Source organism: Salarias fasciatus, chromosome 14 (genome assembly GCF_902148845.1).
Source record: "Salarias fasciatus chromosome 14, fSalaFa1.1, whole genome shotgun sequence".
In the NCBI taxonomy this organism is placed as follows: domain Eukaryota; kingdom Metazoa; phylum Chordata; class Actinopteri; order Blenniiformes; family Blenniidae; genus Salarias; species Salarias fasciatus.
The window spans coordinates 17,664,995-17,688,915 of NC_043758.1; the positions used below are offsets into that span (position 1 = coordinate 17,664,995).

A 23,921-nucleotide genomic window follows, 5' to 3' on the forward strand; every position below is an offset into this window, starting at 1 on the left:
AATCAGAGAAAAGGTCAACATCTTTCTCCTTCCAGGTTCAGCTGTCCTCTGGGTGACTTTGCCTTGTCTTCCTGAGTAGTCGTCTGGCTTAATTACAACACGACCGAGCTATCTCTCACTAAACACCTGTAAATCCTACTTAACCGTAATGGCATGGCAAGAGAAAGGAAAACGAATGTGCTGTATGTGTGGGCATATGGCCATATAGAACACAGGTTGTGTGCGTGTGGGGATGGGGGGGGGATGGGGGGGGGGGGGGGGGGGGGGGGGGGGGGGGGGGGGTGGGGGGCGTTCCCATTCTTGCACCACCATCTCTGGGGCTGCAACACCCTTGACCTGCCTGTCACTGATCTGTCACTGCGGCTGAGTGACGGTGCCTGCGCATCTCTTAACCTTCTTTTAATCAACCTGTCCCTCTGCATCGCCTTAAACATAAGAAGCGGCTGAGGGACGACAGGGGGCATTTGTCTTTGCATTACGGGCGGACAGCCTCTCCTTGAGAAGCCCACCAGATTCATCAGCGTGATAAAGTGGTGTGTATATTCCTTAAAGAAAGCCTTGGAACTGAAGAGGAGGCTGAGAACGGGAAAGCAGAGAGAGAGAGAGAGAGAAAGAGAGCGAGAGAGACGCAACGGGGAAGACAGGGAGGAAGAAGAAGGATGAGGAGCTTAACTTTACAGGAAACATACGACTGGAGATCGTCTGCGTGTTTGTGTTGACTTGTGATTGAGAGAGTGGGAGACCTCACTTGTGTTGAACCTTGAAAGTTGAAGCTCATGCACACAGGAAGCTTCGCGTCAATAATGTGTGCGGTGAATGTGTAGGTGTTGTCAGCCTTTGCTCCTTGTCATCGCATTGATTGCCGGGACCGGAGTGGATCAGTAATGCTTTGAAAGAAAACATTGCAGCAGCAAGTGCAAACTTTATATTACTGAATAGTTTTAATGTGGGAGTTGGTTTCAGGTTCTGATAAAAGAACAAACATGAAAAACTGAAAGGGAAAAGACTGAGACAGAATTATCAGCATGGCAGCACGCTGTCACTATACAGCGATATGTTATTAAGTGTTTGTTTCCCTATTTGTCCATTTAAAGTGAAGAAATCTTCGTAACTATGCCAGTATTGGCAGTAATCCAACTGAAAAACGTTCTCAGTTGTATTATTGTCATTTCTCAAAACTGTCAAATCCGCTGAAAAATGTCAATTCAATACCTTTCAGTCACATGCTGGTGATCAATAAGAATTCCCAACTATAACAACACAAATCTTCACCAGAAGACAAATGGGATATTTTAAAACACGATGGGAAGCTTGTTTAAGAAACTTTGCAGTCAGTCAGCAAATAATATGCTGTTCAGATTTACTGTATATGATTAACAATAAAATGTTGGAAAAACTTGCACAAGGGCTGTTAAGACTGGATCAAGAGCAGGATGCAGGCACTGTATCTTTCAAGACCGAAGCGTTCACCCATGTACGCTCTCACACCTACACTGCAACAACTGGATGTGATTCATTTTAAACTAACAAGTATGTTGTTGGCCTGTGGCAGGAAGTTGTAGAAGACCGACGAAAAACTGAACACAGAAAGGCCAAAGTCCAGCATAAAACTTTCTGGAGCCAAGACTGAGAATTACTCCTCTGCTGCGTCACCCCAAGGGAATCTCACTTCAGTCACACCAAATCCTCACAGGCCTGAGAGCAAAGTTGTCTAATTGATTGTAATTGTCTGGACAGAATTAAATGGCTATACATCTACAGTCATTGTTGTTAAGGTATGTGGGATACAGTGGACTGACTTAAATGACCACTTTTAAAATCTGAAGTCTGAAATCAACTGCTGAAAGTGTGAAGAGTTGTAATTTAGTACAAAATATCACTAAAGACAATTGCATTTTTTTTTTTCAGATCTGATGGCCATTTCCTGTCAGCCCTGCTGTTGTCTTACCTCTCGACATGCTTCGACTAGACCAACTTGCCATTTTTTGCCGTGTGATTTCAGAAGGCAACAGGCTGGTTCCGCCTTGAAGTCTCCACCTACCTGCCATCTCCTATCCACTCCAGCAGAGCTTTTGTTTTACCTCCTGCCAAACCTGAGTCTTTGTGACTCACCCAGAGCTTCCTCCTCCCCCACACGCTATTATCCATGCCAAATAACTTTCATTCTCCACAGTAAACACTGGCGAAACCTCAGATTCACACAAACGCCCAAGAGGAGGCAGCCTCGAGCGCCCGTCTCGTCGTCCCGGCGGAGTGCTGCCCCTCTTCACAGGTTGAAGGTCAAGGCTCCGTCAAACAGGCTCTGTGGTCACCGGGGGGGGGGGGGGGGGGGGGGGGGGGGGGGGGGTCCGCTTCCCCAATCAGAGGGTTTGTTTTAATTCCTGCATAAAAGCTAAGGTTCACTGCCAGAAAATCATTTGAGAGAGAAGCCACGGACTCATTAAGAGGGAGAATGTCAAGCGGGAGAATCAAAATGCGAACTAATCAAGGATTTTTTTTCTTCTCTTTCTTTAAAAAAAAAAACATCCAGATCTAGATTGTTTACACAAATGCGTGGCATTTTCATTAGATAAGAGCAGGGACAATAAATCATAGCGCTCTGCTGGCGCACTCGGTTAATTAAAATCACAGAAAACGTAGAACGTCCGTCCGTTTCCAGATCTGTTTTTCTTGTTGTCTGAGATCCCTCAATGTGCCGCAGAGCCTGAGACAAGTTTTTCAAAGAAAGTAAAGACCACCTTAGGCATTATCCACTGTTTTTCCACAAGCTTCAAGGACAAATCCAGTCACTACCTGCTTCCAATAGCAAAATGGGACTTCTAGGTACACACTTCATACCTGAGTGCACCTTACATCTCCCAGGGAAAGGACGGGGAAAGAGAAATCATTAAAAACAATATTTCTTCACAAGGCAATACTACTGCACTCTTATTCACCTTTGACTGTGATAATCTAAGTAGCGGCTAATTGATTACCTGCTGAAATCTAAAAGGATTGAAAAGGTCAAGGTATGGCACCATGTAAAGGACAAACACCACAGGCATCAGGGAAAGGTCACAGCCCTTTTGCCTTTTTGAAGAAAGGAGCCATGGATGAGCTAACAGGAATCCCAGGGGAGCCGCAGCATGAGTAATTTTGGGGCAGACGGCAGTCTTGTCTAAATATAAGCACTCAAGCTGTGCTGGCTGGCACACGCTGAAGACCCAGTCTTGAGACAATGTTGAAATCCAGGTCAGGAAGAAATATCTTCGCTTTAAAGTGTGCGTGTGCTGCTCTGTGCCGGCGATACGAAGATTAGTTAACATGTGCACACTGCCTTGAGGTGTATTTCACATGTATATGGTGAAATGTCAAAGAAATTACATACCGACTGAAAGACTCAGTATGTAAAGATAAAGCCTGTTTTTTTGGCCGCATATACAACTTATTCAATCTGATGAAATCACAATTTTACCTGGAAAAATATATCTTTTTTTAAGCCGAAAAACCACCATGCTTTTTGTGAGAAGTAACACTTTTCTGACAATAACAGAAGGATTACAGTACATTCAAAACAAAGTCTATTTAAAAAAAAAAAAACTAACTAAAAAAACAAACAAAAAAAAATCCCTGCCAAATTTGTGTATGATTGCATATTTATCTGTGCACACACACTCATTCCGCTAAATCCATTACCACAATGCATCGCCATTGTCTAAAGCCTTGAGAGTTGGTATACTCAGGTGTTTGTCATCGTGTTTTAGAGGACTATGTTATGAAAACAACAGTTCCATTTATTTCCTGTTATATCCACTTCCACAGCTGCTTTTAGCTGATGACAACGCTCTCCTCCGGCCTTTTATCTACCCCCCCCCCCCCCCCCCTCCCAAAAAAAAAAAAAAAAAAAAAAAGCAATGAAGTGTAATGGTGGTGACAGCCACATCCTTGCTGGAGCAGCACCGACATTGCTTGTTAACACACAGAGAATGAAACTAGATGAATGTACACTTCAAGGGCAAAGAAAAAAGGCTGAATAATTGAAAGCCCCACTCTCACCAGGACTATGTGTTAAGAGAGCTTGACGATCACATCACATTGCTTTCACTTTTCCAGTCGCTTTCCGCTCGAGTGCCGGCCAGCCTCTGTTGGCACACAGGCATTAGGTATTCTTTCACGTAAGCTCTGGTTCTCCCACGAGTGCCGGAGCTCGATTCGGTGTACAAAGGGGAGATAGTGTTTGCAGTCTTTGATTTACTGATGTGGGCCCCATAAGATAAAAGGAGCTTGGGAGTCAAACTGCTCCAAATACCAGGCTTAGTAGACAGCAGTTAACCAACAGGGCTCCCGTAGGACCGGCGGGGTCCTACTTGTCAGCTTGACATACTTCATGTTGCCATTTGCACTTTTTCCAAGGGGGTTTTCCTCCCTATGGGGGGCCTGAAAGGGGCTTTCCTTCCAGACAGAAACATCCTGACAATGGGGTGTGAATTTCTGGGTTCTTGATGTTTCATAAAAATACAATTTCTGAGCTTAAAAGCTCACCTGATCACAAGAAGTAGCAAAATTCCAAGCTATGGAGAAATCTAGGGACACACAGCAATGCATATATGTAAACACTTGCATATATTTGTGCATACTGGGTGCAAGATCGTAAAAAAAAATATATCTAAGACTTATCACTAAATTAGCTTGGCTGACTGTAGCAAAATCTGACACCTTCTGCCAGACTTGCAACTCTTAGCCTTTTTTATTGTTTGCTTCCCAGTTTTATAAGGGCATTTTAGGAGGGCTCTGCTCGCTGCATATACCGCATTTGCTGACACATGTATATTTCTCAAAGTGTCAGGGCTGCAGATCAAGAGGGTGGTGGGGGGTTGGAGGGCTGTAATAACCATGACACATAATATTAGTCTTAAGACTAATGCTGTCCAATGCAGCTTCTTCTTCTTCTTCTTTATTTTTTTTTTTCCTGTGAAGTGAGTTGTTTTTCTCGTGGTATTCAGAACTGAATGTCAGAGTTCTGCAGATTAGGCAGGACATCCCACTGACACTGTGATGATCATTCACTGCCATGACCCATCAATCAGACGCGAGGTGTTGGGAGATACAGGCGGCTTGATGGATACAATGTGTCATTGTGCTGTGAACAGAATTCGATTTAGGTGGTGAATGAAAGCCTGCGGGGAATTGGTCAATATGTTTCTTGCCAAACTATAATTAACCCACTGGGTTCTTTGTCATGGGGCAAGGTAACATTGTGAGTCAACTGTCAGTTCCAATAACAACGCTAGTTTTCAAAAGACGAAGGTGTGATGATACATTAAGATATGTTTATGATGAGAAACTATCCAGTATGTATAACATAAAGCATTATCGGTAGGGTACAATGAACCATCTCAACAACAGGAAAAAGAGCATTTTGAAGAGGATTAGAATGCTGGGAAGTCGTCTGGATGTGTTCCAGGGTTTCGGGTTGGTTGCAGAGTGGAGAGTTGATAAACAGCTCCGAGTGCTCGACCTGGACTGCAACCCGCTCGGTGATCAGATCGCAGGGATGCCAGCGGTTGCCGTTTTGTTCAGCAGGACCTTGGAGGTGTCGGACCTGGAAGGAACTGGACTGACGAATCAGTCTGCACAGGCGTTCCTGGACATGCTTGAGAATTACCCGACCAGCCTGAAGGTTCAGGTTTTGACAGAGAATGTTAAAAGTCTTCAACACCCTAGTTTGCTGGATTCATTAGCCTGTATCAATTTACTATTCACATTTAATGCCTGTATTTTCCCTTTAAAATTAATTATACTCTGTTCTTTTGTATTCTATTCTAAAAAAAAAAAGAGCATTAAATGCAAGAATTAATGTTTTTTGGTGACCTCAGATCTTTGAAGAAGCTATATTAACCCCACATAGAAAAAGACTGATTTGAGTTGCAGCGTGGGTTCTGAGAGTTGCAGTCCGCCGTGGGTTTTTAGCAGAGTGCTTTCCAAATGAGAGGTGCTGCTGATGAACTCATTAATGGATGGGGAGGAACAAGAGGAACAGAGATCATATTTATGAGATGAAACATGCAGATGAACGTGTGTGCCTGCAGACGCACACAATGAAGCGCACTCTTTCCAGACAGTAGAGTGATGGCATGTAATTATTTCCTCAATGGCCGACCATGTGTTTATCAGAATGTTAATGTATGCATAATAACAGGCTCTGCAACGCCTGCAAGAATGTCAAGGCTGTCGGCCCGTCAATCAAGCCTCAAAATAGAATGGCAAATAAGTATGCGCCGCTGTCACGCTAAATGACAGACAGAGCCCCCTCATAGCCCTTGAGCTGACAATATCAGGCCAGTGCATAGGGTGGAATTATTGTATCAGCGAGAATAGTGAACGGGTGGTCATTTGGCCACAGGCGACCCAGAACCTGAATGTGGATAACGGTGAGCTCGGAGGAAAGTCGACAGGCAGACAGAGGAGGGGGGGTTGTGGGGGGGACTACAGACGATGCAGACTCAATGGCAGAAAGAGCGAGAATCCAAAAGGGGCTTGACGTATAAAAAGAATCACCAGAGATTTCCATCATCTGGTGAAGGAGACAGAAAAAAAAAAAAAAAAAAGCAGACAAAGCATCAGAATCTCACTTGTAGCTTCTATTGATTATACGTGACTCCTCAGGGAGACCCCCTAACCCCCACCCACTATTTACCTTAAAAAGAAAAAAAAAAGAGGAAGGGAAGAAAAGAAAAGAAAATCGAGGACTGAATCCTTGTTATATCCTGTGAGGGATGTGTTATGTTATAAAAGAAATCTTTAACAGCCAAAATCCTCATTTCTTTTATTTCTGCTGGATATTGGTTGACAGCATGTAGGCGTGGGAAGCGTGCAAAGTTAGTGTACCTGGGGCAAACTTAGATGGCTTTGAGGCGAAATCATTTTGCGGATGAGGCTGGAGTTTTTTTCTGTCTGCCATTGGATGGAAACACAAACAATAAGCAAGACAAACTAGAAAAGATTAAGAAGCGTGAAGCTGACTGATCAATATACTCAGTCTGTAGTGCAGTTTGTATGAAGATCTTTAAAAAAAAAAAAACAATGAACTAGCAAGTCTTGGTATTACCTCCTGTGCCTTTGTGCCTTTTGGCTCTCGTAAATACCTGTCAGCAGGGTAGCATTTATGCGCTTTGCCTTATTAAAGAGCAGAATTTGACGATCATCCACTAAGAAACAGATTTTCCTCAGATTAGCTCAAAGATGGGTATTTGATTAAAGGATATGCTGGAGAAGGAAATGAGGACAGAGGCCAGAGAGGGATCCCAGGGAGGCTTCGGCTCACATCTCGGTGTGACTCAGTGACCCCCCCCAAAAGACTTATCCGAAGATTTTAGCTTCGGTCTGGACCACATGTTGTGCGGGATTACGACAAAGGTGTGGGCTGATCGCCTCCCAACAGACACATAAAGTGAGGCAGATTGACAGGGAGGGCTGTTTCTCACACCGTGTATTGTCATAGCGAAGTGACTTGTCCGTGTGGAGTGACTTTCTGCTTATTCCTGTGAAGAAGTTTCCACGGCAGAGTCAGAGGTGTCGCAGTTCGCGCACACATCGACATGTACTGGATGCACTTTAGCGACGGCAAAGTTTTGTTGCACTTCGAGGGGTAAAAGGTCACATTGATTGCAGTCATTCATCACGACAGACGCATCAGCTTGATGGAGAAATTCTGAGCTCGAACTGCAACGGCGAGGGAGAAACCACAACTCATCAAAGATACAATAGCTCTCTCCTGAAATCTTTACTTGAGAGAAGACTGCTGTCACACCTGTCACTGACGGCCTGTCTCCCGCCACAATGCAGCGCGTCTCCGAATACAAGTCCCATATTCTGTCTATATTACCCACGACTCCAGCAAATCGCTAACAAGGTTTGGATGAAAAACAAAAGATGGAGCTCATGATAAAGAGCATCCATAAGCTCAGTGGAAGAGACACGCAGCAGTCTGACAGGCTAATTGGTCTGTTCTCCATCTCTTAAAGCAATAACAGCGCGGCTGCTACAAGCGAGCCGCCGAGTCTCTTATTGGCAAGGACACTAGGGGCGAAGTCTCACCAGTCTAAATGTTTAAACAGTGAGGTCACCTGCACAAATTTAAGAGAATTAATGCCAGGGCCCCGGGGACGGGGTTACGTGCCAGGCTGAACGCCGCTGAATCGAGTTAACCGAGCAGAATCGTCTTACAATAATCAATTCTTAATTTCATGCTGAGTGCTTCAGATTAATCGGCGCAGGCAAGGAGACGCGAGGTGAGCTTTGATTTTTGGGTTTGTGTTACAATGCTGTTTTTAAATGCAAAAAATACACAGGGCAGGTGCAAGTGTAAAATTATAGGCGGGGTTTTTTTTTTTTTTGCACAGAGACGTATAAAACTCCAACCGTATGGCTGCGAGAGCCATGACAGTAAAAACCATTGCGATCATAGCGAGGAGACTAGTAATGGACGGCAATTACTGCAGATGATATAAAAGCTGTCAGGTTAAATTAAAAAAAATCGCATGTGGTAGCAGTAGTAGTAGAAACTGCATAATGCATCGCAGATATTGAGATCCTGGAAATTATTTTCTATAGGGCTGTTTAGCAGTGTGTCTTGCCATGCATTTAAATGACCTCATCTCACGGACTGATGTAAGATTTATGAGCTTTTTTAGTGTATAATCAGCAATATCCAAGTCAAATCAGTATGCCTGGCAAAACAGTTTATTGAATCAAAACAAGCAGAATTCCCCTTAATGACAGTATTCAGTAGGCAAGGCTGACGGCGTCGGAGGGGGAAAGATACTGACACGTTTCATATCATCTTCCACACATCTAATGAAGCTTGCGACCTTGATCAGAGTGGCTTTCCGACTGTTCAAAACACACACTGCACATACACACAAATGCGCCCGAGCTTGGGATTCACTTTCTAATCACAGGGGCCAATCTGGTGAAAACAATCACCCAGTTAATTGAGAACAGTTTAGTGGATGAGTGTATCAAACACACACACACACACACACACACACACACACACACACACATGCAAACACACAGCCCCACGCAGTGGAAGAGAGCTTACAGGGATGTCTTAGTTATTTACTAAGTCATTTCTCTTATCACTTAGGCTCTGTAAACAGCCAATGGGGAGGTAATGCAATCTCCGGTGCTGCTCACTGAAGTCCCTGATCGGTGGGGGAGAAAAAAAAAAAAAAAAAGAAAAGAGAGAAAGGAAGGCGCACCCTCGTTCCTCCAGTCCATCAGTCATGACAAAGCAGCTACCCCACAAGGTGATGGTGAAAGGAAAGCCCATATATTACGGCCTTCTTCCCTCTTCTATTTATGACAGCTGGATGAGCCGTTTGTGCCAGTGATTCAGATGCTAACGCGCTATTAAAATTACAGGTCTGAGTGGTACCCCTCAGTCAATAGCCTGACACGGAGCCATGCCTGTCAAAGATTGATTCAGTCACTGACCTTGTGTAATTGAATCGTAACTAATTGTAATTAGCAATCAGGAGTGGAACAACCCACCTCGTGGAGAGCAGTATGCCCACCGTCGGGGAGGATTACAACCTTCCTGTCAGCTTTACTCCATGTCAACTGAGAAGCCAAGCTCCGATTTGGAAAACAAATCAATCATCTTTTGCGTTTAACAGAATTAATAGGGCATATAGAAACGTATTGATTAAGGAACAAAGAGAATTGCCATGTAAATCAAGCATATATCATGGTAACCCTGCAGCATCTGCTATTCTCCAGCATTGGTTTACCTGTACCATTTTCAGGATATTTCAATGTGTTCACGCCAGTAGTTCAGAGACAAATCTATTGGTTTGGAGCATTTCATAGTAGAGGGTCTGATTCCTTTTAAGTGAGGAGGTGAAAATGACTGAAAAATGACTGTAATGTATTTGATTTGTTGCACTTCTCCGAGGTAAAAGCCCATATTTTTGGCACATTTCATGTTCCCTATGAAGAGGAGCCTCACCGAGAAGAGTAAGTAAAATTTAACCCATCATTACAAATCATTGGCTTGACAGAGAAAAAAAGGGTTGTTCCATTTTAATACAGCCCACTCCTTCCCCAATCCCACCTCCTACTCCCACTACAAAAACCGCCCACCACTGCCGCCCCTCACATTCCACCACACTCCACCACAGCGTGAGCCGTGAAAATGCCTTCTTTTCACATAATACAAAGATAAGCATCGCATCTCGTACCAGGATCTGTCAAGTGCCATTAGTTTCCCAGCTATTCCATTTCGCTCTGTGGATCTATACTCCGTGCCTGGTAATGATAAAGTCACTTAAATGGATGGCTCTTGGGCTGGCTGGAGATAATCTTCACAGAAGAACAATCGTTGGTGTTCTCCTAATTCAAATGCTCACCTTGACTTTGTAACTACTCTACTGTTGTTGCACAAAAAAACAAAAAAAAAAACAGTTAAAAATGTATCCATTTAGTAAAGCAGCTTTCGAAGACAAGAAAATTAAATGTGACTGCTTCATATTTTGATGAAAAGATGACCAGATGCAGCTTTTTAGCAAGTAGCTATTAAAAGTAGGACATGGGGGAGTTTGTCCTCCCGCTTCAAAAAAGGGACTTTAATTGTTTTTTTGCAATTTTGAATCTTAAACATCAGCGTAAAAATTGCTCATAGTTAATGAGAAAGAGCACGTTTTAATGTATTCAATACTGTTATCGAAGCAAAAATCATCTCAAATATTAATATATTTATTATGCAGTGATCATCTACAGACTGAAGTCACTTTTCTCGCTAAAATAAAGTGTAAGTCTGTCTTTATTGCAAAGTGGTTCCACCAGTAAATCCTTTGCTCCATTGAATAGAATAAAAGAGACTAAATCACATCCTCTTGTCCAGTGATGGAACAACATGCCTTCTTATGCACAAGGAAATGTTATATGACATGACAACAAAGACATGCTTTGTGCATCAGCCTGCTAGGTGTCGACTAAATTGTCCCTGGAACTCACTCGGGTTAGAGGAAGGACTCATTTACACTGACGATCTAGAATAAAAAAATATTCTCATGCTGTCAGTTTCCTTTTTTTCCTCCATGCGTTGCACTCAACATCCCCCGAGTGCCATCAAATGGGGAGGGTTGAGTATGTGCATCCATCTAATCCAACTCGTGCTAAATGGAAGAAGGCTCAATCTTGCATGAGGATATGATCTCTGCATCTACACAGCCAGTTGAGCGCAGCGCGTTAGTCATCCATATTGAGCCCCACGCTGAATTCCCCCAGCAACATGCCCGGTTTGCTCATTTCCATAGCAACTTACACTAAGTACTCCCAACTCACAGTGAAGATTTGGTGTCTACACGGCAAAGACTCTTAAGTCCGAGCTTTTTTGGTTGCGCATCCTTTTTACAAGCATATGACAATTTACTGAGAGGGAGCAAGTGCTTATCCTGATAATTCCTGAAACAGACTGCAGACATCGAGCTCTGCCTGTGTGTTACCAGATAGTATGTGCTCAGGCGAAGATTGTCAACTCCCAATTTAATCTGCTGATTTGTTTTTGCGATGTTCCTCCTATCACGGAGACTTAGATCACACACATTTGCGTACTATTCACCAAGTCCCCTTTTTTGAATTGGTTATATGACTTAAAACTGGCGCTGCGTTGTGCTGCATTCGGGGGGTTTGGAGGGCTAATCTGCCACAGTCCTTGGCAGCTGCTGTTTGTTTACATATTGAGCAGATGTTGCAGATGGCATTTTTTGGGTACACTTTGAGACCGAGTTTTTTGAAACTCAAAAGTATGCAGAGAATGATCAAAAGCAGCAGTGCTTCGCTGAGACAGACCGACAAAAAACATATCCGGTACCTCTGATTGTCATCTCGGGTTACACACAGGCTGAGGAGAATTAGATCGCAGAATTAGATCTGTTAAACAGGTACATATGAATATGTCTTGTTAAATGTCAATATGCTAAATTGCCAGATGAATAGGAAGCAAACTGCTAATCAGTCTTTGCTTTTTTAAATGTTCCGTAGCTATCACTGACCCATGCTTTCAAAGCCTGTGTTAACCATCCTACTTTTCTATACAATCTATTCAAATGTGCTATTAGTCAAATCGCTCAGTGTCTCAGTCAGTTAATGATGTCTGTGTTTTGGAGGGTTTTTTTTTCTGGAATTTTTTAACTATTGAGTATATCTAATCACAGTGGTATAAACTTGGTGGAGTCCCTTTGAAAGCTGAAAACTGAAAATATAATTTTTTTCTAACTTGAATTATTTGAGGCATTTGCATTGAGCATTATTTGAGTGTCGCCTTTTATGTTAAGTTTCATTATATTAGCAAGAAGATGAGTCGAGAGGAATATCAAACGGTAGTAAATCTCTTCAACAACGTATCACAAAAATAACCTTGAGGCGTTTTCCTTGACTCATACGGTGAAAACTCACTTCCCTTCACAGCCACAAGACAGAACTTAAAACAACAACAAATGACTGTATTCTGTAGTTTAATCCGACTTAAGTTCAATGCTCTTGGGGTTCTTTTGTTGGAAAGGAAAACAGAGGTGTTTGCCAGCTTCTTGAACATGACACTGTCTGAAAGCAAGATGTAAAGAATATAAGATCCTCTCAGTGAGTTGGTCACTTCATCTCTTTAGCAAGGACAGAGACTGAGTTATCCACTGCAGACATTACAGGCAGCGCTTGAGCTTAGCTGTGCACATTTGAAGTTAAGCTGAATAAACAAGGCAATAAATTACCATAACTGCACACTGTATATGTATACTGAAGATGGCGAGGAGAAAAAAAAAAACAGACGAGGTTGCGGGTGCACATCAAACATTCAGTAAATCTGAATTTCACAGAGTTCAACTAAGAGGTTTTTAATCGTGTGGATGGTGATACAATTGTGATTCACCTGAAACATCTATAATGTGCTTTATGCTATTTATTCACAGGCCGAAGGCCAAATTTCTAGTACATACCAGAATAAAGAAACCACTAACTGTGACTGAAAAGCTTTAGATGAAAGAAAAAGTTCCGTTTTGGCGCACATTTTAGTGAACAGCCTTTTCACACACTGAAGGTGTCACGAAAAGAATGTGTGAAAACTTTCTTTGCCTTGTTGCTTAAAGAAAAATACTGTAAATTGAGATGAGTGGAGAAAATCCTTTTTTATTGAGATGGCAAGTACATAGCAGACAGACCGTAACGTGGTGCTAAGAGGAAAGAAGCGGCGACAAAACGCTGCAGTCAGCCTGATGTTTCACATGCACATATCCATAATGCAAACAGATAGCAACAAAATCATTAACACAAAGCGTCACAGTTGGCACAGACATGTATCATATTGCAGGGATCAAAACGATGCTGGCAAGACTGGCCAAGAAACACAAAACAGCTGATTAGCTTGACAGATAGTGTACTGTTTATAGATCAGAATATGAGAAACATCCAGTCGGGTTTTCAGAAACGAGACTGCTTCGGTTTTCAACATTAATCTGGCTTCCAAGTCTGTTTTTGCTTGAGAAACATTTTCTGTATTGATCTTCAGAGAAAAAAAAAAAAAAAAGCAGGTTGCTGACCTCTATGGCGGTCATACCAATCGCGAACAGTAAGGATTCAGGCAGTAATAGGTGCTGTGGTTGAGGTTTGTGGCCGAGTGGACTCATCAGGAAAAGTCAAGGTACATTTCATTTATCAACATTCTTCATCCTATCAAACACAACAGCCAGCCTATTGGTATTTCAGGTCCCTGAAATTGCCCTTTCGCAATGGGGCCAGGACCCTTTGTATCCAGTGGTTCGCTGCTAACAACACCGACTCTTTTGTGTGATATTGTTTGCTGTACTTTGTCTGTTACTGCAGAGAAAAAGTGGATTATGTTGTAGGAATACAGCACAGCCATTCTCCTCTGGTGGCAATATGTATTTGAATCACACTGTCCAAAGAACAAATAAATAAATAAGATTTTTCTTCCTTTTTTTTTTTTTATGAACCGAACATATTCCGCCCACATATGGCTTGCCGTCAAAGCATCTTCTCATAATCAGTCCTCTGGTTTTGCATATCTACTCTGCATTGCTCATATTTAAATTTATGTTCCAGTTGTTCAGCAAACAAATGACTAACTTCACATTTGTCCTGAATTTCTGAAGTACGGGCATCAGCGCAGCGGATTGCATAAAACTAAATTCCATCTCCGTAAGTGGAGTATGGAAGTGGAATGAATGGGCATCAAAAGGACCAAACCGGGTTTCTCGATGGCCGAAGGGTCCAGGGGATCTTGTACCTTCCTGTCCAGTAATGTGGGCTTGCTAGGTGGATTAAAATAGGTCCTAAGCTGAGTGCTGCAGATTGTCAGGATTTAGGGATTTGTTGGGGAGGGATTGACACTAGTGCATGCAGATCGGGGTGGAGATTGAGAGCAGATGGCTGTGATTTGGTAATGATTATCCAGCCGGTATTGTCACTGATCTCCATCATCCTGTTTCATTTTCTCAGGAAATGCAGCTCATCTCAAATCGAGAATCCAACTGCCCCAATCCAAGGCAATGGACTCTGTTAATGGGTCGGATTAAAGTTACCTCTGCCCCCTTTTTTTTTTTTCTGCAGCGCTTCTTTTTCTCCGCTGACCTGTCCAACCTCGGCTCAGAGTCACCGTTTACGATGACGAAACCATTTCAAACACCTGTCGGCTCTCTCTTGGTTTTGAAAGATATACACTTCTGTGTGCCACACACAGCTTCACGGAAAAATGGAGGTGATAAGCCTTGACACACACGGAACAGTGAAAGCGCTGGATTTCAGCTGTAAAGATTTACCTTAAACTTTCGCCCGGGACTTACTCTCAAGGCGAGATCAGAGCAAATCTCAAAATTAGATCATCGTCATTCACTTGGAGAAAGACATTCTGCTTCAGAGAAGGTCTGCCAAGGGACAGAGGCCAAAACGACTTGCCAAAAAGAAGGAAATTAATTTGAAGCTATAGCAAGAAGTGAGCGCTGGAAGGCAAACAATATTAATCTCAAACATGAGCATATGTCATCAGGGTGTTCCTTGGCACGGCGAAGTCCATTAACAGCCAGTTTCTATCAAGTGCGATGGTATGTCCAAAGTTTAGGTCATGTGAAGGTCAACCAATCTTTCTCACACGGCATATTTAAAACAAGGTTAATCCCGGCGCCGTCTCCGCCTCATAAAGGGTGCCGTAATCTGCGCGCTCCATTAAAAAGCCCCGGGAAAGTTAACTCAGCGGCTTTACAGCAGCCAGAAACGCCTGCTTTAAAGGATGCGCTGACACACGCCATCTCCATCTGCTCTACCTGCTCTTGTGTAACCGATCAAACATAAATTTCCTTGTCTGTATTCAATATTTTATTGTTCAATTTATTTTCACCTTTTGTTTTTTTTGTGTTTTGTTTTTTTCCTGTCATAACTTCAGCTTCAGTCTTATTAAAGAAATTCATTATACTTGTAATCTGTTTTCCACCGTCAGTGTTAACCACATAAATTAAGTCTGTTTATCATATCCGAGCTGGGGTCGTCTCCAGTCCTCTGTGACCTTAGGGGGGCTAAAAGTAGCATAGAATATGGATGGACAAAGGATGGATTGACAGCATCATATGTTCATCAACATAAAAATACTGAAATCCATAATGTTATAATATTAAACATGATTATATTTCACTGAAAGTCCAAACATAACCATAAATAACGTAAATATGGGACACCATCATTAAAACTTCCACTGCAGTCCTACTTACATGGAGTCATTTTGGTAGTGACACTTCATCTCACTTTTTCATATTTGCCCGATTTTTCATGACAGCGCGTCGCTGCTGGCGTAATTTACACCAGTATGGAATGTGAGTGAGAATCCCACTACCTCAAACCATTAACAAAGTCCCCCACATCTCATTTCATATCCATGCCCTGTCTGTGTGACGGGAGCTGTCATTGATGTACGCGTGTGTGTGTGTGTGTGTGTGTGTGTGTGTGTGTGTGTGTGTGTGTGTGTGTGTGAGTGTGTGTGAGTGTAGGGGGGCTGATATACAAGGCCCAGGGCACCTGACAAACATAGAAGCTCTAAATTTAGAGTCGGTGGCACCTCGGTAATGAGAATGAGGGGGCACTGTAGGTCGCTGGCAGGCGAGATTACAACCTCGTGACCCCTGTCCGCACTGCATTCACTGTAACGCCGCCACAGTGGCACTTCAAACCAAATTGACTGTGTGGGTTCCAGGTTACACAATCTCACTATTGCGACTCGCTGTCTCCAGTTATTAAGTTTCTTTTTTTTTCCCCCCAGTTATTCAGTTGAGGGAAAAAAAAAAAAAAAAGTTTGTGTAGTTGTGTGAGTTCAATGTCACTTTGTCAGAGAGCTGCTTAGCGACTTGTCGGCGCAGATTATTTCTAATACTGTTTCAATGTCAGAAAATTCAGTAAATAACATGATTTATTTGCTGCATATGTCCAACTTTCAGATAGAATTATAAGGTCTTAAAGGCTAGGCTTGCTTTTGTTCAGTAGATTTATTATGACTTGAAAAATGAGAAAATAGTGCCAAAATATAACATTCCGGCATGATTTAATGAGTTAAAGCAACTTTGCAGTAGTTCTGTTTTGTCTCATATGAGGTCAGATAACCTGCGTATTAGGAAGCCAGAATGTTTCTGCAAGTTGTCAAACACACACCAGGAAGGGTATTTACTAATGATAATGAGACATTTTAGTCAGCGGTTAACATTTATTTTCTCTCTCTCAAAAGTAGCATATGATAGCTCACGGAGGGACACTGATATTAAAGCTTTAGATTGTTTTTGTTTTCAACCTTGAGAAGGCACACTAGCTCTGCTATAGGAATAGAAGCATTATGCTAATGAGCGCTTGCCCTGTGAAGAATACATTTGCTGTTGGAAAACATTTTGGCTTCCGCCTTGGGAGCTAATTGAGTACTCTGACAATGCAGTGCTTGGCTGGTTCACGTACACACAGGGGTGGAAAATTCAATTTCGCAGCAGGTTCAGAGCACTCTGCGAGAAGAAGCGAAAGAAAAAGTGGTGCCTGGATTAAAGAGTCTGAGCTGGCTCTGTTGCTCCGTGTCTGGCTCAGTGGGTATATTCTTTTCATTACGCTGCTGTGTTTTATTGTTTTATTGACCAGCTGACAGCGAGACTGAACATGTAAATATAAAGTACAGTCACTGTCAAAGGCTATTTAAACCTTATTTTAGAATGCAACATTGGACTGTCGAGTGTCCTAATTGTAAATTTTCCACAAACGTGTAAAACGCTGAGAGAGTAATGGGTCTTTAAAAGACTTAGTCTCCTGGTAGAAAATTGAAACAAACACAGTAGACTTGTACATATATGGCAACTGGTGAAGTTACAATGTTTACTGGAACTGGATCATAATATTTCTGTTAATGTCCTGCACAATTATATAGAAACAGGAAAAAAAGAAGTTGTTATCCACTCTATAACTAACAGTGTGCATTTTATATGTTCATAAATATAACACCCACCGCAGACTTAAATTATGACTTTTGGGAAAACTACGGATAAGTTTTTTTGGACTCAATCAATTGCCAAAACATCTTTAACACACCGCAGCCGTGTGCTAAACACCACAAACAACACATGCAATAAATGGAGCCTGCCACAACAAACACTGAGGGTCCACCACCTATTTAAGGAGCTACTAATTTGAAAGCTCTCCAAGCATAATGGGAGTCCTAATTAAAGCCTCATTTAAGGCCAGCCCATTGGAAAGGTTTCTAATTAAGCCCCTATATGTTAAATATGCAAAGGATAAATTGTAAGACAAGTACACAGATACAAATTATCTGCTTAATTAGAGCTATCAGGCAATTGTCATTCGGATCAAAGCGAAATGTGAATTTAAACACAAAATCACAACTGGAATGAGTAAATCTCAGTGAGAGCTCAATGCAAGCAACGCTGGGCTCCACAAAAGTCCATCGCTCTGACCCCTGCGTGCTGTCTACACTTGTACGATGCCATCCGAGTTTATATCGCGACTGGCAGAAGACCCCAGCTGGTGCACAACTGGCCCCAGACCGTAACCCTCCCACAGCAGCGGGGTCGGCTCTGGTCACACAGCATTGCTCTTTATGCCTTTCTTGCTGACACAGCGCAGACAGCAGTTATAGTCGGAAGTGTCAGAGTATACAGCCCAAGGAAAACTAGTTAAAAAAAAAAAAGAAAGAAATAAAATAAAGTTAGTAAAACCAGGAGTTCACATCATCCCCCCCCCCCCTCCCGAAAAAAAAAAAAAAAAAAAAGAACATTCACAGTCAGCACACTTTGTAACAAAACTTGAGAAATGAGATTATTATGACTCAAAATGCACTGTAGCTATAGTCAGGAGTTTCAGTTCAGTGTTGATCTGTTGATCAGGATGGGGGACAAAAGAAAGTTAAAAAAAAACATTTCAACATTTCAACAGAAGAAAGCTGCAGAAGAGGATGTTAGGAATGAAAACAAATGCACTTTGAAGGTAGGGTTACAGCACTCTTGGGACAGCCTGGAGATTTCTCATTGTCATCAACATAGACATGCCCTTGATCAAAGATACACACTGCCCCCATTGTTTGCTGCAGAGACGGAGGGAAATACTTCCTGCAGTGCTCCTATATACAGAGAAATCTACTTGTATCAACTCGGTTTGAAAGAAACACATGAATGAAGTTCTTGTCTGACAAATTAAAATCTGTCTAAAGACCAAAGTGCTGTTTTGTACACATTGATTTCAGGTCCTGAACACAGTCAAAAGCTGTATTTTCCAACAAAACATAGCTCCCCTGTTTCTTGTTTGATGGAATACTTTGAACCTATTAACTATGCTGTTTTGTTCTGCCATTGTAATTACTCGCAAAGCTAAACCCAGATTTGAATTTGCATTATAATGTGGAGAAAGAACACTTTCACTCGGTCCTACGCTTCTAGAGTTGGTTGGAAGATAGGAGAGAAATTAGCTTGTAGGCATCATGGAGCTCAGGCTCCCGCTAAATGACTCTTAATTCAGGGAGGCCTTTTCTCGTGTTGAATACCTAGCAATTAGCATTTGATGCTAGAGGTGGTATAGATTGTACTTTCGTGTAACAGCGGGACTGCGGAGCCTGTGGAGGAGATGACGAGTGATGTTAATTTCAGTATGGGGGTGGCCAGCCGTGGGAGGATAGAGTCGAGATGGCAGGCTTTTTTACATTTTTAGCTAGCGAGCAGTATTTCCTCCATACCTGGTTTTATTGAGGGCATAACTGGCAGCGATTCCCGAACTCTCGTCTCATTTGCACTTTATGCCAGAGATTTTTCTATGTGGGTAGCCTTCGGTATTGTTAATGATGCTGCCCTCCTGCTATACACCAACAAGTCTGCAGCACTTCTCCACGTGGCACCGAGAAACAGAGAAAGATGGAGAGCAAGTGGGGCATCTCAGAGCAGCCAGGGTCCCCGGAACAAAGAACACGAGTTCATCTTTTAGTCTGGTGAATGACAGGCCTGCGCGGTGCGGTAGTCTGCTATTTTATCTTCAGGGTTCAAAGGTCCTTGGCATTTCTTCCACACACAGCAGCGGTAAAAGACAGGCCAGGCCTGCAAGTGGGCTGATGTTCTGCGCGTCCGTGGTTCCATAATAGGGACAGATCCATACATTCTCAACTTAAAAGTTGAAGCTTGTGTCCCACTTTTTTTCTTATGCGCGTCTGAGATGGAAATAAAAGTAAAGAGAGATAAATATAAAGTCAGTATTCTTTATACTGTCTGCTCTCTTCTTCCCCTTAAGACACAGTACTCTGCCATCAGTCATCTATTTGCTTCACTGTCACACAGGCATATGTTAGAGTTGTCCTGTCATGTTGCATTTGGTGAACTTTAAGATAGCCCTGACCTGCTTTATGTCGCCGCGGGGTGAGGAAGCTGTGCGGTGGGATGATGGGATGTAGGCTGGTGTGCAGCGTCCCGGCATGAGTCTCAAGGGTAAGGTATAAGTAAGTGCACACGGGATATGCAGTCATGTTAATACTTACATGTTGCTATTTATTTATTTATCTATTTTCTGTCATCCCGTGCTCCCCTAGCATGGTCTGGTTCAGTTTCCTAACTCTCACTCCAGCCGTGTGACTTAATCAGTCTGACAGACTCGGGGTGCCTGGGGAAAGTCTCTCTCTCCGCAGTCCCCTTTCTCCTCAAGTTTACGCTCCCTGTGACAAACTCATTCTGGCACCTTTCGAAATGCAGTGCTCTCCGTTGGACGGCTCTCGGTGGTCTCTTCACACTAACACACACACACACACACACACATACACACACATGCATACACACGCACACAACCCAAGACTTAAGTGCACAAACTCTTAAGTATATGCCACAAACAAAGCAGGCTGTCTCATACAGGTGCGCACGTGGACATGCAAATTCAAGACTTTGCACAGGCATGATTAAGCATCCAACAGGAGTGGAAGAACCAGGATGGGCCTGAAACGCTCATCATGTCTCACACGAAAAAACAAAACAATCCCCCACAGTCCATAATTGCATAAGTGCTGGTTCAAGCACCTCACATGCATCAAGAAGCAGAAGTTATTATTGGCTTGTTGTGGCTTAGTGTGACTTAGTTTAATTAGATTTCATTTGAGTTTCAGGCCGACCTCTCAAGATCTTCCTGAAGACTCACTGTGAGAGTGATCGCATTCTGCATTCATGATGATGCCAGGTAGAAATGGATCGGGTCCAATGCATTCTGGCTAACAAAGTAGGCTAGACAAAACTTCAGCTCGTGGTTACAGACCTCCCTGCAGGGCTCAGATGCCTCACTTCTTCATTCGGCAACACAAGAGCATCCCAACAGAGAGGACTTGTTTTATTTTTTTCATTTTGTGAACAGCCAAATGGTACACTTGCTACCTCTGCCTTTTATCTCCCAGACAGAAAGCTTTTCGGAAACAGTGCATGTCACTCACCAAGAGAGATTATGCTAAATGTGATACTTTTGTATGATAAAATCAAATAATTTTAAATTTATATTTAAGTACATGAATAACAATAATAGTATTTTTAAGAAAAAAAAAGTGTACTGGATTAAGATAGCTGTATCTATTATCAAAGGGGGATGTAACACCATTACAAGGCAAAAGAAAGCAAAGGAAGCCCAGGAATCTCTACAGATACCACTGGGAGATAGAAAACAAAGATATTTGCACAGGATCAGGTTAAACCTCTTCATCTGACCTTTACCGTCCCACCGTGCCAAATTATAAAAGTCGGCAAGGAGTGCTTCAGCTGGATTTACCTGTGTTTTATCAATGGATCAGACTCAGAGATGACTCAGGCTTGATTGCTGTCTTTTTCAGACAATGAAGACCGTGACACTGTGTCAAGGAAGGAGTTTTACTTTCTTTTGAACTGCATTTAGACATCACTAATTCTGCAGCTGGTAGTTCGTGTCCTGATGAGGTTAGCTCTTCTTTATAGCAATCTTTTATCTTTTATAGTTCAGTTCAGTATACTTCTTTCTGCCATTGGGCTTTTTTCCCGTCATGGACAAAGTGGAGTGGACCTGAAAGCCGAGTGCTCTCTGCCCGGCCGTTCTTTTGAAGGTCTGGATGGACAGCTCTCATACTGATAGGGCCTGACAAACATTTCCCCTGACATACCATTTCACCTGCTTCCATCTGTTGTCGTTCTCTTCCACATGCCTAAGCTTTTTAACAACATGGGCTTCCAGGCTTTCTCTGGCTTGGCTGGATTGATGGGGGAAAGGTCCTTCAGAGCAGAACAATCTGCGGCATTGTTTTCTGGGAGGCAAAACAAGGGGAGCTGGGAGGGGTTCAGGCAATAGGGGAGGATGATTTTGAAGAGTTAGATGCATGATGCTTTATGTCTGCTCGGGGACTCTCACATTATTCTCCATTTTGAACAGAAGTAATAATGAGAACAAAACATTTCCTATCGTTCAAAGTGGCAATTTGCCCATTTTAATGCTTATGCTATGTGGGCCTGACACCCTTTCATCCACTCTCTTTGCGCTAATTTCATCCTTTTTTTTCCTTTTATTTCTGGGCTGATAATGCTCACTTTATTTCCATTAAGCTTTGTTTGTTCACAGCGATCTGTTGCTGTAATTTATTAGAGCTGTCAGCCTAAATGATGTGGCATGCCGACACGGCCCAGCACATAGTGGCTCCCCCTCTTCTCTTCTCCTTTTATGGAAAGCTGCCCTAGTTTTGGACTGGGAGGAAGAGGGAAACATTACAATTAAGGTGGCGACATCGACCCCCTGGTGGCCATGCTCAGGGACCAGATGTCCTGTCAGAGAGATGCTGGCCCTTAACTCGAGGGAGCTACGGGTTGAAATCTGGTTCATGTCTCAGTGGGGGGATACCACTGCTCCTGTTCCATCATTAATTCAGGGATAATAGATTCTAGAAGCGAGGGCATCGGCTCTTTTTTGTTTCAATTGTGGTCTACTATTGTTCAAATCAAACGACTGGTTTTAATGTATCTGCGGCCAAATATCACCTGAAGGCCGATGGGGTCATGCATATCGCCTGCAAGATATGTATGAGCAAAAAAATCGAAATCACCTGTGGATGCTTACTCATGCAGTCACACATTTCTAGTTTGTCAAATCAAAGCTCACTGGAGAGAAATAAAGTTACACTGTTTCATAAATTGAATAGTTCAGTTAGTAAATAGAATCAAGCTTTTAGCTTTTTTTTTTTTCCTCATTCTGTCTTAACTCCAGTTGTTTGACAGGTGCTATCAGCGCTGTTTGAAATGCTCGTCATTTGCCTCATGGGAGGCCTCAGAGGAACGGATAGGGAAAAGGGACCCCACAATCTCCACGTTTTCATTTCCCAGCACAGGATACTGCTTTCCTCTCTCATTTTGTCCTGTTCTGCTTTTGTACGCGGCAGCTGCTGGTTTTTAGAGATAAAAGACACTTGTTTGGCAGTCTTCAAAGAGTCACAGAACTCTAAAAGTCACTTGTATTGCAGTGCTGTTCATTCTCCATTTTATATCCAATATGGAGGAGATGATCAAAAGGATCTGAGCTGAGGGAGAAGCTAAGAGATGTCTGCTTTTTAGTAAACAAAAGCAACACCAATTCCCAGACCTGCATGAGGCCCTCTTTTAAGGATTGTCCTTCAGCAAATCTCTGACATATCATATAAACATACCTGATACATACAGTAGACGTTGAAATTGCTATATTTGGATTAAACATACAAGTTTGATTAAATTAAGTAATAATTTAAAGCAGTCATGTGTATGATCTCTTTAAACAATCCGTACACTACATGATCCCTTCACACATTGCACTTAGAGGGAAACACAAGCATTAAGCAGTTACGGGTACACTCATATGAAGGCTGACAGCAACCTCTAAACCATTAACTCTTCACTCAGTGTGGAGCATACCCATCTGGAGGAGACTTTTCAGGCTGCAGGGATCCAGCATAAATTTATGAGACAGTCTCTCCATGTTTCAGTCGAAGCTGCGCTGGAGTTTGTACAGCTGCTCTGACCAAATTGCATTTTTTAATGAAATTGCTGTTAATAATTTAAAGTCGTAACCTGGGGAAAGTTTGAGGGCCGTTCATGGGGAGGAGGGGGCGATGGTGGGATTGGTGAGACCTCTGAACATCCCACAGTGTGCTGCCACGGTCAACCCTAGATACCCTACTGCATTTTTAATGCCCTGCTGTGGCTGTGTCACACAGGCACAGGGACACCGGCTCTCCCCGAGCACATCATGGTGAGACATAATCTTAAAGTTAACCAAGGGTATTTTCAAGAAATGAATACATTAATGAGCATTTGAAATAATAATCACACAGATGACCCCACTAGTCTGCTAAATGTACACAAACATTGAGAAGTAGCTTGAACCAAAGCTGTTTA

The 23,921-nt window shown here is 42.6% G+C and overlaps 1 protein-coding gene and 1 long non-coding RNA gene across 2 annotated transcripts in view; both read right to left on the reverse strand.

The window, feature by feature from the left end:
- kirrel3b (kirre like nephrin family adhesion molecule 3b) overlaps positions 1-23,921 on the reverse strand; it is a 153,103-nt gene that overhangs the window by 119,841 nt on the left and 9,341 nt on the right.
- Positions 1,438-22,467, reverse strand: LOC115400885 (uncharacterized). The gene is made up of 3 exons (XR_003932829.1): positions 21,385-22,467; positions 10,080-10,081; positions 1,438-1,448 (listed from the first exon to the last, which is right to left on the reverse strand). It is a non-coding gene; the product is annotated as an uncharacterized LOC115400885 (long non-coding RNA).